Source organism: Sylvia atricapilla, chromosome 5, assembly GCF_009819655.1.
Source record: "Sylvia atricapilla isolate bSylAtr1 chromosome 5, bSylAtr1.pri, whole genome shotgun sequence".
Lineage (NCBI taxonomy): Eukaryota > Metazoa > Chordata > Aves > Passeriformes > Sylviidae > Sylvia > Sylvia atricapilla.
The window spans coordinates 36,451,836-36,467,136 of record NC_089144.1 but is presented as its reverse complement, the minus strand read 5'-3'; the positions used below and the strand labels follow the sequence as shown (position 1 = coordinate 36,467,136).

The 15,301-nt window shown below is 38.2% G+C and overlaps 1 long non-coding RNA gene across 1 annotated transcript; it reads right to left on the bottom strand.

Moving 5' to 3' along the window:
• Positions 1-2,042: 2,042 nt before the first annotated feature.
• Positions 2,043-5,597, bottom strand: LOC136360875 (uncharacterized). The gene is made up of 3 exons (XR_010743526.1): positions 5,427-5,597; positions 4,486-4,684; positions 2,043-2,178 (listed from the first exon to the last, which is right to left on the bottom strand). It is a non-coding gene; the product is annotated as an uncharacterized lncRNA (long non-coding RNA).
• Positions 5,598-15,301: the final 9,704 nt, after the last annotated feature.

Here is a 15,301-nt window from a genome sequence, read left to right as displayed (position 1 = left end):
TTTCAAAGTGTGCCATATTCCAGATAAGCACATTATAGACTGCAGTTGCTTTATTTCAAGCATTGCTAGACTGAAAACCAAAAGCATCTGCAACATTGGCTGAGAAGGAAATGGAAAATATATATATACATAATTTTAAAAGACAAATTTTACTATATAGAAGAACTGAGGACCTGACACTGCCAATTAGACAAAAAAAAAAACTTAATAAATATCAAGGTTTAACATTGAGAGGTTTTCCAATCTCTAAAAATGCTTGTTCTGATACAGGCATGTTCATGGATACAGGGTAGATTGTTCTTATTTTGCAGCTTATGTATGGGGATCCTATGAACAAATGATGACAAAGAGATTAATTATGAAAGAAGTTGGGAGCAAATCTTTATTAAGTAGCATCACAGATTATGTGAGGAAAAAAGATAAAAGAAAAGAATGATCAGTGTAATAGTCCATTGGCTTTGTTTGTTTTGCATAAGCTTTGATTCTCCCATTTTTGTCATCAAAAGCCTGCAGCACCACAAGGTGGCAGCAAAAAATTAGTTATTGCATAATTTTTGACACCTGGTTATGTAAACAATAAATACACCTGCCGTCCCAATGTTGAACTTATGCAAATATCAAACCAATCTCATCTGTCATAAAAATGACACATATGGTCAAGTTCTAACATTTACATGAAAAAAACATGAGCATTCATCAAACAATTAAATCATCTTAAGTCAGCAATGATGAATTTTAATTTGCAATGTATCCAAAGTTGTTCATAGTAGAAAATGCTTCTAATATTCTGAATAATCAACCATTTGTCTTCCACCCTGGCAATCAAAATACTTAAAATGAGATAGAAGGTTTGGAACATTAGCCCCATTTAATTTACCTTATGATACAGAAAAATAAAAATTAAAATGAGAAAAGATCGTGATGAATCTACTTGCTTCCATCAAGTGCAGCAGAAGTACGTGCCAAGGAGAGTTCTCTGCTGAGCCAGTAGTGGTACAATCTGCCTCTACAGGAATAAGTGAACATCTCAAATCTTGCTTCTGGCAGGGGCAAGTTGAGATTCATTCAATGCATTTCATATAAGAATCAGCTCCTAAAATGTTATTAGATATAAGTGATTGCCCAAGCAGAAGGACATGGCAAGGGTCACACTACAGAGAATTTTTTGCTGAGATCAGCCAGAATTTCCTCTTGTAGCTTCTTTGTTGCGTGCACAAGTGTCAACTCATCCATCATTTCATTTTTTCAATGCCTAGTAAGGTCTAGTAGCCAAGAGTTGTGTGAAGAGGGACCTGACTTCCAAATCTCAGTCTTCAGTGTAGCTGCCCTCTGCTGCTCTGTAAGGGCAGAGTTGGGTAAAGGATCACACTTCCAGCCAGACATGTGCTTGGTGGCATGTACAAGTAGGTACTTGCCAGTTTCACATCAAAGGAACATAATACCAGATTCTCATGCATTGTTTATAATTTTCAGAACCTAGGCTATGCCATTTGCTAAATGTTATTTCTGTTTTTTTCCAAAGAGATATTTCCATGTCACACAATTACAGTATGGTGTGCTTCCCCTGAGGATACCATAGCATACCACATTTCTATCTCTGTATTCATCAGATAAATTATTCAAAGTTTACATGGACGAAAATTTACCTTGATATTTACTTTCTATGGGAAAACATTATTTACAGAGAGCTATTAGGACTATATCTCCCAGAAGACTTTTAACAGGCAGGAGAGGTCTAGTCCCCATCCTGCTGGCATCAGCATGAATATCTGTACTCCTTTTATGGAATTTAAATCAGATCTGAGAAGTGTAGGCAACTTTTAGTGGTTCTGAAGAGGTGTTCTGATCCTGTTGATATGTGCCTGACAGGCTACCAAATGAGACTCGGGTACTCGTGTGCCCCACGGCAGCGCTGCCGCTGCTGCAGCACTGCCTTTGCAGGGACCCACAGAGCTGCTGCACCTGCAGCTGCTGCAACTGGCAATGACACAGAGCCTTTGGACTTCCTACAGGATGTGGAAGCCCTCGGCATGAGGCTGGCTCCATAGGCAGGAAAGCTGGAGCCACAGTCACTGCAGACACTGACAGCATCAGATCACAGGGATAGATCAGGAAGACAACCAGTGCACCAGCTGTTCCAAGTGCACCAGCTTTTCCAAGGAGGGTTTCTGCTTTGATCTATAAGAACAAGAGAAGTTTTTCTGAAATTAAAGATGACATAATGACCTGTGGCAGAGCAAACCAAGATAAATAAATCGGAACAGAAGAAAAGCTGTTCAAAAGGTGTTCATCACTCCACTGTAGTTTTATACTGCCATGCTCAGAAAATAAATGAAAATTATATGCATAAAAGGTTAGATGGCTTAGTTTTCCTTTTTTTTTTCCAAAGTTTACACTGAAATATGGGTAGGGTGATGGGGGTGGGAGAAGGGGGTGTCAGTAAAAGGGGAAGTTCAAATATTCTCACAGGAATTTTTCAAAGAGAATTCCCAAAACTACAAGGCCTTAAGCAAATGTATTTTCCTCTGGACTTGAATTGTAGGCAGAGAGATTAGAACTTGCATGTCCTGAAGCTACTTTCCTTTCATGATGGTATAATACAGAATAAGATTTTTGAAGAAAGAATGAGAAGGAGAAGAAGAACAAGAATAAGGATAAGAATAAGGGAAAAAAAAAGTCTTGGGTTTGTTTCCTCAAAGTTCAGCACCAGGGCTGGATTGTTGACTGGAAAGTCCCATGAAGCTGATACACACCAGGGATGGTTTCTGAGAAGGCAAAGGGGCACAGAGAGCTCAGTACAGCCACTGTCCCTGACTCAGTCATTGCAGTGCAGGGAACTCTTGCAGAGGAAAGCAAAATTGAAGGAGTGCAGGAAGGCAGAATAAACTGGTGAAACAACTGTACTTGAGGGGTCTGAGGTTTTACCACAAGCTGCTAGTGTGTGGCATGACTATTGAAGCAGAACTGGAGGCTGCAGAATCGATTCCACAAGTGCCGAAGTCACCTTTGAACCAGCTCCCAATTTCTCTTTCCTCCTTGCAGAGTCAGACAAGGGAACAGTGGTGGTGACTCTCACTTCCATGCTCCTCTAAACTATGGTCTGCAGGTGAGCTGTATGGCATCCAGTGTATTGGAAAATCTACTACTACATTTTCATATTTGATCAGGCTTTTTTTAACAAATTTTGTCAAAGACTTCCAGTACAACCCCATGAACCCCAAATTACCACTCATGCCTTTAATTCATGCAGACATCATCTGAAAAAAATAAACAGGATTTGGATTCTACTACAAAAATAACAACCTCTCCTTTCATTTGGGGTGTGCTGAAATAAGAAGCTTTTTATCTTAATAGTCAGAAGCTCTTCCATGTAATATTTATAAAGGATGTTGTTTAGGCTATTCTGTACTCCCAGATGAGAGGTGCTTGAAAAAAAATTAAAAAGTAATTATGTGCATTGTCACCAGGCATTTGGGAATATATTATGTGGTAGGAAAGGCAGAAAATATGACTTAACCCTAGAATATCTGGTCTTCTTTACTGGCATGTGTAACACTATAATACTAAGAAAATTCCGGATGGAAAATAGATTAAGGGATAAATGAAAGATTTTGGCAATTTATGTATGTTCTAAGAAACAACATACAATTTTCAGTGCTAATATCTTCTCAAATGTGTGTATTTAATAATGATGAAAGCTTTTATTAGTAGCATTTTAAAATAATATTTTTAAAATACTACTTCCAGGCATTTCAAAATGCTTCTTGCTCCTTGGAAATTTTAATGTTAATTGGATTCTTTCACACAAAGTTGCGTAACTTCTGCTTGACCCAGATCTGCCTCCATGCAGTGCTGTGAAAAATCAAGGAAGGCGAGAAGCAGATGTTGGTTGTGGTACCAGTGAGCAGCTCAGCCCCACACAGCCTGTTGCTCGCTCCACTCTGTTGGGATGGGGAGGAGAATCACAAGAGTAAAACTGAGAAATTAATGAAAGAGAAGAAGGTCCATATTCAAGCAAATCAAAATAACTAATTAATTCTTTACTTCCTATGGGCAAGCAGGTATCCAGCTATCTCCAGAAAATCAGAGCAACTCTATCAACTGTACCAGTTACTTAGGAAGGCAGATATCATAACTCTGAATATATCCTCTTCATCCTTTTTTCCTCACCTTTATTTTTTTTTTTATGTTAAGCACAGTATTCTATATTGTGAAATATCCTGTTGGTCAGTTGGGGTAAACTGTCCCAGCTGTCCTCTCCCAACTACTTCCATCTCAGCCTTCTGGCTGGCAGGGTAGCAGGAGAAGCAGAAAAGACCTTCCCCCTGTGTAAGTATTGCCCAGCTAAAACATCCCTGTGTTATCAGCACTGGTTTGGTCACATATCCAGAGCAGCATGATAGAAGTCACTACAAAGAAAAATAACTGTATGCCAGCCACCCCCTCTACAATGTGACAAGGCATAATAATATTCTTAATATTTACTACTATCGCAGGTACAGAGTCCTGTAGACAAAACTGACCAGTGTTACAAGTCAGGAATAGCTTCAGCTGTGACTCTTTGTAGTCTCTTTCGAATGCTTGTCCTTCAAGACACATCTTTCACGGTCGTTTATAAGCATTCCTATGGCTCTCTGAATCTCTGTGTGCAGGACTTTCTGGTTCTGGCAGCTCCATGTTAAACCTGAGAATATAAAAACTCAGCGTGGGTTGATGTAATCACTGTAGCCCATGCCCAGCTGGCAGGTTTATGTGCCCAGGTGGTCCAAAGAGGCTCAGGAGTCTCCCCATGGGACTCTCCCCATGCCTGAATGCAGCAGCACTTGAAAGAGTAGCACCATGCAACATCCATTGCACAAGTGTAGCGGGGAGTGGAATGTACTTTTTCTGTCCTAGGTTTTGGCTGTAGCCAAATCAAGTTTCAGACAAGCAAAGCAACATTAAACATGTGGAGATGGAAAGGACTAAAGCCATTTTTGCTATGAACTCTTTAGCTAGGGATAGCTTGAAAATACATCAGACTATGCTAGGATCAGATTGTCCATTTCTGTCAAAACAAGAGTGCTATTTACTGGACAGTTCATTTGTCCGGGTTTATTACTGGACAAACTTTGAGGTGAAAGATAAATTACATTTATCCCAGCAAAACACAGGCTAGATACTTGATTTTAAAATTGGAAACAAAGAAAAAGGAAGAAGAGAAGGGGGGGAAAACCCCAAACCAAAACAAGAAAACCAAACCAAGAAATCCCAAAACAAAATAACCACTCCCAACCAAAAAGTAAATTAAAAAAAACCAACTCCCCTCAAAAAACCATACACTCTAACCCCTCAACACCAACAATAATGAAAAAGATAAATAAGAAATAAAATAGAAGAAAAATGAGTCGAAGGAAAAATAATATTAAGTGCCTGTCAGTTCTGACCTCAGATGATAGCTTTGTTCTTCAGATTCCCTTCAGGATCTTTTTCCAAGCCATCACTCAGATATTTGGTTGAAGAGACCTTCTGGCAAGAACTTCTCTGTCACAGAGTTACAACTGAGAACTGATGGTTTATTTTCATTAAAATTCTTATTTATACTACTGCTCAATACATAACCAACAGTATACAAATGGGTAACTGCCAGTACCCCAGTACTCCCTATTCTTGATATTCAACCTGCTGAGAGTATTCCAGTATCAAGCTATTTCATTCTTCTCCTGTCTCAATCAGAAAAGATATTCTTTGGTTATAAGTGCCAGTAGCAGCACAGAGAAAAGAGTGTCAAGTTTGTTTTCACAGCCACACAGTCCAGCTCTGGGTAATGCGTAGTCTCTAATGCAAACACACAAAGAGCATTTCCTTCATTAGACTCCATCCATCCATCATGCTGGCTAAAATAACCTATTCTTTGCAGCTCAGACAATTCCTTTAGTTTGTTACAGAATTTCAGTAATCACGTAATTTGCAACAGAGGTTATATCTAACCACCTCATCCATGCCACAGTAATCAGCTTTCACACTGAATTCACAGACAAATGTAATCTATAACTAATTGTACTGGAGATTAATAGGACTTAGATTTTATACTATGTTTGGCTTAGGGGGTAACCAAACTGCTTTCATATAGTCACCCTAAGGAAATGGAGAGGGTAGCAACATATTTCAAGTATTCCAGATGCACAAGAAATACATGATGAAAAGAATCTCCTTAGGTGAAATCACAATTTTCTTGAATACACTAATTTGCAAGAGAATCGGAGCTACCATTGTCCCTGTGTGCCCTTTCTGTTTAGCATCACTTCCACATCCTGTTTGGGATTTTTTTAAATGAAAAAAAAATTCATGAGTATAATCTTGTTAAGAGATATGGTGCAATTTGAGTAGGTACCAATTTTGCCAGACTACTGAGAATCTCAGACACAGTAGTCCCTTGGAAATCAGTTTATACAGCATAAGAGGAACAGCTTGCTTGAATGGTCCTCAGAGTAGAGTCAGAATATTTCCCTTAGCAAAGTTCAACCCCTTAATGGTGGTTGTGAAGTTTTCTATTCTCACCCAGAGTAACACATGATTAAATCTGCATGAAAATTTATTTGCAGTTTCTTCATCGGACTGGATATTCCCTAGCGTTGTTAGAAACAGTGAGTAGGCATTCCCTGTTCACCATCTCTGACTTTAATGATCTGGTAGCCTTTTAATGTATCTTTCTCTATTCATCCTTATTCCCTCCTTTTAAAACCACATTATCAACTTAATGGAGCTTCTCTCAGATGGAAGCCATCCTATAGGCTGCATGACCCTTTTTACCCTCTTCTGTGCAGTCCTTTGTTTCATTTATAGCTCTCCCAGATCGGGTTTTTTTTTTTTTTTTTTTTTTTAGATAACTCTGTCTGGAGTTGTGTTCAGCAGTCACTGAAAGTTTATAATTTGATTTCAGTGTCAGTTTTTGTGGCAAGCTGTCAAACTACAGTTTAGCAGGTATCCATCAGAAACAGGGCACATGCAAATTGTCTTCTGAGACTATGCCAAATTCAAACATCATGAAAAAATTGCCATCCAAACAGTGTATTGGAAGTACAGTTCCAGACATACGTCAAGACCAGTATCCAGATTTCATGGCATGTTAATATTTTACTAGTAAGGTCATTCACTAGTAAGCTCTTGGGTCATCATTTAGCTCTAGGCAACATCTTGAAAATCCTTTGGATGGGAAGGAAGCAACACATCGTTTTCCTGAAACTGCTCTTCCAGTCATATGTAGGGAGATGTAGATGTAGGCTGTGGAAGATCCCTGCTAGGTAAGGACTTGTCATAATTTTCCATTATTAACATAAAAGCAGGTTGCTATGTACCAACGCTTCAGCATTGAGGTATATATTATTATCCACTAATTTGGCAAATACCCTTCCATTCAGCTCATAAAGCAAAGTGCTACCTAACTTGGAAAAAAACAAAAACAAAAACAAAAACAATATGGCTTATCCACTGCCACAAATGCAGTGAAATTAAAAATACTCTTGCGAAATGAATAAAAAATTTTTTTAAAGATAAAAATGTGAAAATTTGTCAAATTACGTGTTCCAAATCTTGTAAAAAATAAAAGGTACACTTTAAAATAGTTCTGGTAAAAAATGTGCCAGTCTACTGCTGGTGGAATAGAAATACAAGGGAAAGGATGACAATTCATGTGAAATGATAATCATACTGTGCTAAATAATTGGAATCCAGGTTTGGGTTCTTACATGTGCTAGTTATGATCTCAGTGTTGTCAGCTAAGAGATTTAGTGTAATACAAATACAGTGAGCAGACACATTGTACTAGGGTCTCTTCCAGGATGGGATTTATTTCTGTCCTCAAATAGGCATACCTTAGGTTCCTACCTGGGATGAGCCACAATATGAGGGGTCTGCAGAAGACCAAAATCAGAGTAGCCTCATGTCCAATGCTGAAGATGGAGAAATAGCCCACTAATAATGTCTTTCCTGACTTCCTCCATCCAGGTTCTCCTGGACAGTCCTTTGGCTTGCTAGCAACACTGGTCACAGCATGTTCACTCTTATACCTCAGACATTCACCATGAGTTGATAGAAGGTTTAAATTCTTCCTAACATTTTGCTCTTTTTCTCTAAAAGAGGTAAGTCAGGCAGTTTTGAGAAAGGTGAGTGTTTTTTTCTTTTCTCTCTTAGGGGCTTGCAGTTAAAGTGGCACACAGTATATGACATCTGTGTTGAGATGACTGACACGGACAATTTATTCATATTTGGTAACAGGTTGAATTTCATAATAACATAAAATTGCCTGAGGTAAAAATTAAAAAACTATCAACAAAGCATGGTAATTTAATGCTAATGTTAGACTAAACCAGACCCACATATTTTGGAGTTATTAATTTTTATTTGGCGTAATGACCTGCTGCAGAAGCAGGAAAATGAAGTCAATAATTTATTTTCTTGCCAGAGCACAGATGAAAATGGCAGTAGATCCTGAAGACACCTGAAGAGGATTTAAATCTGTGTATGATGGCAGCAGACTTTCTGAAACCATACATCTTTTAAACATGTAAATATAACCAGCAACGGCAAATCTGAGTTTAACACTACCACTAGGATATACTACCAAACACTCCTGAAATAATTGCTTCTGTACAAGCAAGGGCACCTTAAGCTGAAGAGATAACCAACAACTGAAAAAAGAATGGATCATATTCTCAAGAAAAACATTAGAATGCTTGTAGGCCAAGGAGAAAGAGAAATACATCGAAGGGAAAGGACTGGCAGGGACATGAAAAGAAATATGGATCAAAGGCAGTAGCCCACATGTTTATACTCCGGTTTCCTCAGGTGTTATCTGGACAGCTAGCTCTAAATGGTCATAAAACAAAGGAAGACTTGCTTTGGGGTAGAGAAGTTAATAGCCCAGTTAATCAGGAATATGATGCCCGGTGAAGAGTAACTTCTTGAGCAGAGCACTCAGCAAAACTCCCTACTCCACAGTTTTGCTTTCTGAACTCTGAGCCTGCTTTGGTCATAGATGATGACAGGAGTCTGTTGAGACAGAGTGGATGGAGACTGCTGAGTAAGCCCATGGTTTCAGGACTGTTGACATGGGAAGTCTGTATGCATTGGTTCTGCTGGGGCAGGTGACCCAAAGCTTCCCCCTTGTCTGCTCATACTGACACACAGAGTGACACAGAGGTCACTGTGACCATGCTGGGACTCACAAGCAGGAGGCAGATATGGCCTGGAAGTCTCTCTCAGAGATATTGGCACAAAGGAGTAAGGTTGCTTGCTTTTTGTGAGCCACAGGGGGATGACCTGCCTGAAGTGGCACCTGATCAAATAGAGGTCCTTGTCTTTTGTACCTAATCATGAAGCCTGAGATTTAATCCCACGAGATGACTCATGTTTATGATGATTTCTCATTGTGCAATATGTATTAGACTTTTTTTTTCCTGAGACTAATCAGAGATTTCAAGTTATTTCTTCCATTAAAAGATGTTTATGTCGTTATTAGAGCAAAAGTACAAACGAGAGTTGCATTAATACATTAATAAAATTTCTAACTCTATTCCACCTAAGTTAGAGGGACAGCTGTGAAATATTTCCCAACCAAAAAAGGTCCAAAAAAAAGCACTTTGGGGGCCAAATAAAGAAAAAAAAGTAAATTAAAAGAAGTGAGATCAGCTCGTAGGCATTATCCTATGTGGAAAAAGGTAAGTAAATTTTCTACAAATGTCAAAATAGATTCTTCTGGAGAATTTATTTAAATATACTTTTTCTACTGGGTATCAAAGAGTTAATGCCAAGTAGAGTGAAGAAGGAATCCAAAGAATTAAAATTCAAAGTCAACAATATTTAACTCTATTATTTATCACCAAGCTACCAAATTATTTTTTTTAAAGTCTTTTATGGTGTGAATACAATGAATTCTGTCTTAATTCTGGGACAGTTAATAGAGAAAAGCAAAATTACAGAGAGCAAAATCAGTAATACGGTTAATTCAAGAAAGACAAATTCCTGTTGATGATAGCTTCTCAGATACATTTTATTTACATTTTAGAAAACATCTGTCTCTACTCATATTGTAAGTTAACTATGATTATCTGTGCCCTTCCTCTAGTGAAAAGCGCATTGAGAATTCTACATAGTAGAATAATATCTCTGATAAGACTCTCCTTTCATAATTTTCCTGTCTGTTTCTCTAATAAATATTTTATTGATGTTAATGAGCTCCTGCTTTATCAAACTGCTCAACAGATTATGCTGTTATGTGCTTATTCTCTATATACATGAACTTTTCATATTGCTTGACTCACAGGACTCATTTCCTTATAATTTTTTTTCATTTCCGTATGAAAATGTGTCAGTGCTTAAATTAAAGTATAATTTTAAGGGAGAAAAAGTCTGAAATGGTAACCCTATATTTGTTAGGGAGCTAAACCCAAAGGCAACTTAAATTTGACTTCTAGGTAAGGCAACATTATCTTGTTTGCAGCAGAGTGGTACCTGGGAGGTTTGGAATAGCAGACGTAGGAGTCAGTTGTCCTAGCATAAGGTATCTTTGGCTGAGGTCCTCGTGCTGCCAGCACAGGCTTGTGAATGTCTCACAAAGGCTCTCCATGAATCCGACTCTTTGCAGTATCCCACTTCAATTCCAGCAGTTATATGAAGCCAAGAGGAAGCCCTCCCTAACACCCCTAAGCATCGGTAACTGCGTGTGGGTACCTGTGCATGAGCAAGTTGCCATCCCAATCTATACACCTGAGCCAGCCTCAGGAGCTGACAGGCTGCGGGGGGTCTGCTTTAGGATGATCTGATAAAGTAGGTCTGTGTTATGTAAAGGGCTTCTATAAGATCATGTGAGATTAACAACATCACTTAGCAACACATCACTTAACCGCTGTAAATAGGTGGAAATATTTTTCCAGCCTTTTGTCTTCCACACAGCTTCCTTCTCTGGCTGTCTACGTGCCTGGCTTTAACTGCTCTGCTTAACTGCTCTGAGACTGATTTCTTTGCTGCTAATGGTCATACATAAAGCAAACACCCTTTCCAGGATTAAATCACTTTAATTATAGAACGTTTTTCTTCTTAGAAAAAAAAGAATAACGAACTCTTTTCTGTTTTGCAAACCAAATTTTTATTTTATAAGATCAAGTTTTCAGCTGGTTCACAGCAAAGACTCTAGGGACATTGTAACGCTTATTCATAAGTATTTAATACCTAGATTGTCTATTTTAAAGTGAATTATCCATGATGTCTAATCTGAAAATCCTCTGAGATTTCCAATCTCATAATGATCAGGTAGAAAAATTGTGTAATTTAGCTTAAAACATGTATTTCTCACACACTTTTTTTTAAGGTTTCAGTTAGAAAAATAGTTTGTGGTTCTTTGCACAATCAATCCGTATGGAAACTTATTTTGTATTGCACTTTGCCACAAAATCCTTTCCTTTAACGTCACTGGGGTTTTCATAACTTCTCTCTAAACCAATCTGTCTGTTCTGTTTGTCCAGTTGCTACTAAGATGAAAAATCCATCACAAAAATGACACTTTGGAGTCTTGTTTGACTTCAGCTTTATTTTGCTATCAACCAAGGTACTTACATAGGGTAGTGCCCCATGATTCCACAAGGGTAGCTGAGATTTGCCTCTCTAGGTCAACAGTGTCCTGTCACAGCATGTTCACTCTAAGTTTGTTTAGCAACAGGCGAATGCCCATTAGCATAGCTGTTTACTGTTTTGATTCTGAAGCTAAGATTTTAAAATGTCCTTTGTCTTTCTTTAGGGTTACAATTCAGCATCTATGCCAGTGAGTGGGTGCTGATCTGAGGTTCAGCTAACTGAACAAGATGCTCAGAGGAAAACTTCCACACACGAAAAATTGCTGAATATGCTGGATATCTTTGAGAGGCTGAGAGAAGATAGTGCCATGAGCACTGGCTGGACTTCACAGGTTGCTAAAGAGAAGGTATATGAGATGGCTAGACTTGACAAATAACTGAAGGGGAGCAGAATTTTCAAAGGCTGAGCTGCACCTTGAAAACTGGCACAGTGATACGTTGCAGAGCCAAGATTATCCAGGTAACTGTAATATCAGATATACTCGATGTGGGTGTGGAGGTAGCAAAACTGAGACCAGTAGGAAAAACATAATTTGGGTAGGTTGTTTATTTGGTAAAAGGTCGAGGCTGACAAAAGAAGGAATGAGAATGAAAACAAGGGTTAAGAAATGAGAAAAAATGTAATAAGTTATATATTAAAAGTGCACCTGTTGCTGTCTAGGGCTTGATCACAGCAGCTACACCATAAGGACCATAGATCAAACTCAGGCCACGTATTGTAAGGTAAACCTACTTCTCTACCATAGAGAGCATGGGAACAGGGAACTTTCCCTTGGTAACTGGAAAAACTAGGACATGCAGATGGAATGTTGTGGTATCACCACGTCAGTGCCCTTTCGAGGGTGACAGCTCTGGCAATTACCCAGCTGTTACCTTGTAATATTTTATTTGAAAATAAAATAAAGAGGCAGTCTAGAGGATCTATTGATGATGTGAATGCCTTCCAGTTGCTGCTAAAATCGTACAGGTGAGACTGTGACTCACAATCAAAGCTATGATATAAATAAGAAGTAGCAGCAGGAAAATTTTTGCTAATGTGCAGCTGTAGGTTCTGGTTTTGGCAGTAGTGGGCCTCGGGGACTTCAGTTTTGAGTTGTTTGTTTGCTCTCCAGCAAGGTTATGGTGAAGTGGATTGTAGCTTTGAGCAGATAGGAGAAATACTCCTCAAAATCTTCTGTTCTATTTTTAACGTGTGGAGGAGGAAGAAAATTAAGTATTACTTCACAGTGATATGCTTTTTTCTACTCCAATATTGACTAAAAATAGTGCTGAAAAGAGGTTACTATATTTGGATTATTTTGGGATTGTTTTTCTAGTATCCTTAAATAGCTGACTGAGGATCTCTCTAGGCAATTAATATTTATTAATTAATACTGTGAAACATTAGATAAGTTTTAGAGGCCTGAAAGAAGACATGACTATTTTCTATAAAAAAAAAATCATAAATTAAAAACTAGCTTGCACTGTGAACAGTAATGTGTAGCAGATAAACAAATATGTATGTCCATGTTCATAACTGAACTTTTTGTCTCTCAGACAGAAGCGTGTTGCTGGCTACTGCAACTTGTTCAAGCTAGTTGGGAAATTCGATGGTACCTGGACTAAACCAAAGTGGCATCTCCTAAATGTTTTAATTTATAGGAAGACATGAAACAGAACCGCCCAGCTAGGGGGCTGGTCACACATTGAGCCTAGACTGCTAGGCATATACACTCTTTAGATTGGAGGATAATCAAAGGCTTAGAATTCTGCAAAGAAAAAGTGGTGTTGAAAAGAAGGGTTCCCAGAGAAAAAATGGTCTTGGAGGGAAAGAAACCCAGAAAGGAGGTGGTGAAGATCATAGAAATAGGGAAAGATCCCAAGATCAGACATGGAGACAAATGCTGGGGGACACCTAGGAACCCTGGCCAATAATCCGTGGTAGAGGTAAGTGTGAGCAGCAGCATGGTGGGGACTGGCTTGGTTTCCTGCCTGACATTTGTTGACCAGCAGCAATCTTCCTGATGGGAAAGGAGCCAACACCTAAGGATATGCTGTGTGAGCAAGCAAGTGCAGTGTAAGTGTATCATAATCAAGTAGGTCAAGGACTCTAATCTCAGAGGTTCTTAATTGCCCTCCAGTATCCAGACCCACTCTGGTTTGTCATTTATTCTATTCTGCCAGCATCAACAACCCAAGATGTTTTAAGTCTATTCCTATGATCAGTTCCACAGGAAAAAAACATAAAATGAATGATAGAAGATTCAGATCCTTAAACGATGATATGGCCATAACATGATCAATTTCTATTAAAACAGTTTACTGAAAATAGATTTTGTCAAAACAATTTGATACCTATTGATAAAAAAAGTTAGTGTCAATGTAACATAATCCTTGATCGGTTTTGACTTTATGATCTGACATTTCCACTAAAAAAAAATAAATCATAAAATCAACATGATGTACTTGTATTATTGTCTAGCCGACAGATGCCAAATGCCATTGGCAATGAAGATTCATCATCATGCTGGTGGGTTTTTAGTGGAGCTCTATGGAAATCAGCTCTTGTCCTGTGCTGTTTAATATTTTTCTTTCATCTGTATCCTGAAAGAAAATAATTTAAAATCTTAGCTTCTGCAGGTAAATGACAAAACTCTTGTAGGAGCAATAAATAATAAAATAGACAAGTGTTCTGTAGCCTTTGAAAGAGAAGTGCAAGAAAGAAATCATGAAAGGATAATATACCAATAAAATGGTTAGGGTGCTGCAAGGGGCACATGTACGTCTTCTGCTCCTTTTTCAGTGAACAGAAAGAAATTGACATCTCTAAATCGTGATATTTCCTAGAGCAGAAATAAAATTGGTTGACTGTATGGATGTTATAGGTACTTGGTTTTCTCCCTTAACCATAAAGGGAGTAGAAGTCAATTGACTTAGATGTAGATTTTGTCCTGTAAAGATTTGCAGCTACATTCAATAGACCATGATTGCTGCCATTTCAAAAATAAGTGTGTTTGTTCAGTGACTGCCTGGTTGGAAATATTTAGTGCATACTTCTTGGCGAACACTTGGGAATACAGATATTAACAGAATTTTGACTTCTGTCAGTTATCACAGTTGATTTATATAAAAGTTCCAAAACCAGGAAAAATGAGTCAAAAACTTCTGAAATACCAAAACTGTCTTCTTTGAGGTAAAGTGCTCCTGAGAAACTGTAAATTCAGTTTCTCAGCTTAAAGGACAAGATAGAATAGTCTGTAAATCCTTGTAATACAGACCGATTTTGACCATTATATAATTTTCCTTGCATTATATTTTTCTCTTTGTTAAAAAAATATTTTATTTTCTACAATTCCACAAATTACAAATGGGAAAACCAAGCAGCTGTTAACCTTTTAGACAGATTTCTTCCTCTGTGTTTCCAGTGTCCCTTGTTCTGAAGAACATTATTCTGTATTCAGGCCTAGGCTAACCAGTGAGCTACACCTATTATTTCCACTGCACTCAGCTGTTGTTGCTGTTTTCATAAGGAATGTGGAACAGAATCAAAGACTAAAGAGGCAGAGTTCAATCACAACTTTAAAAGGCCTGCCTTTCAACATTTTTTCATCAACCTCAGGTCCTTCTCACTTACCAGGTTTATGTTTGGGCCATGGCATATTAAGAAAGATGGTGTTTGAATTCTGATGAGAGCTGCAGAACTACAGTTTCGA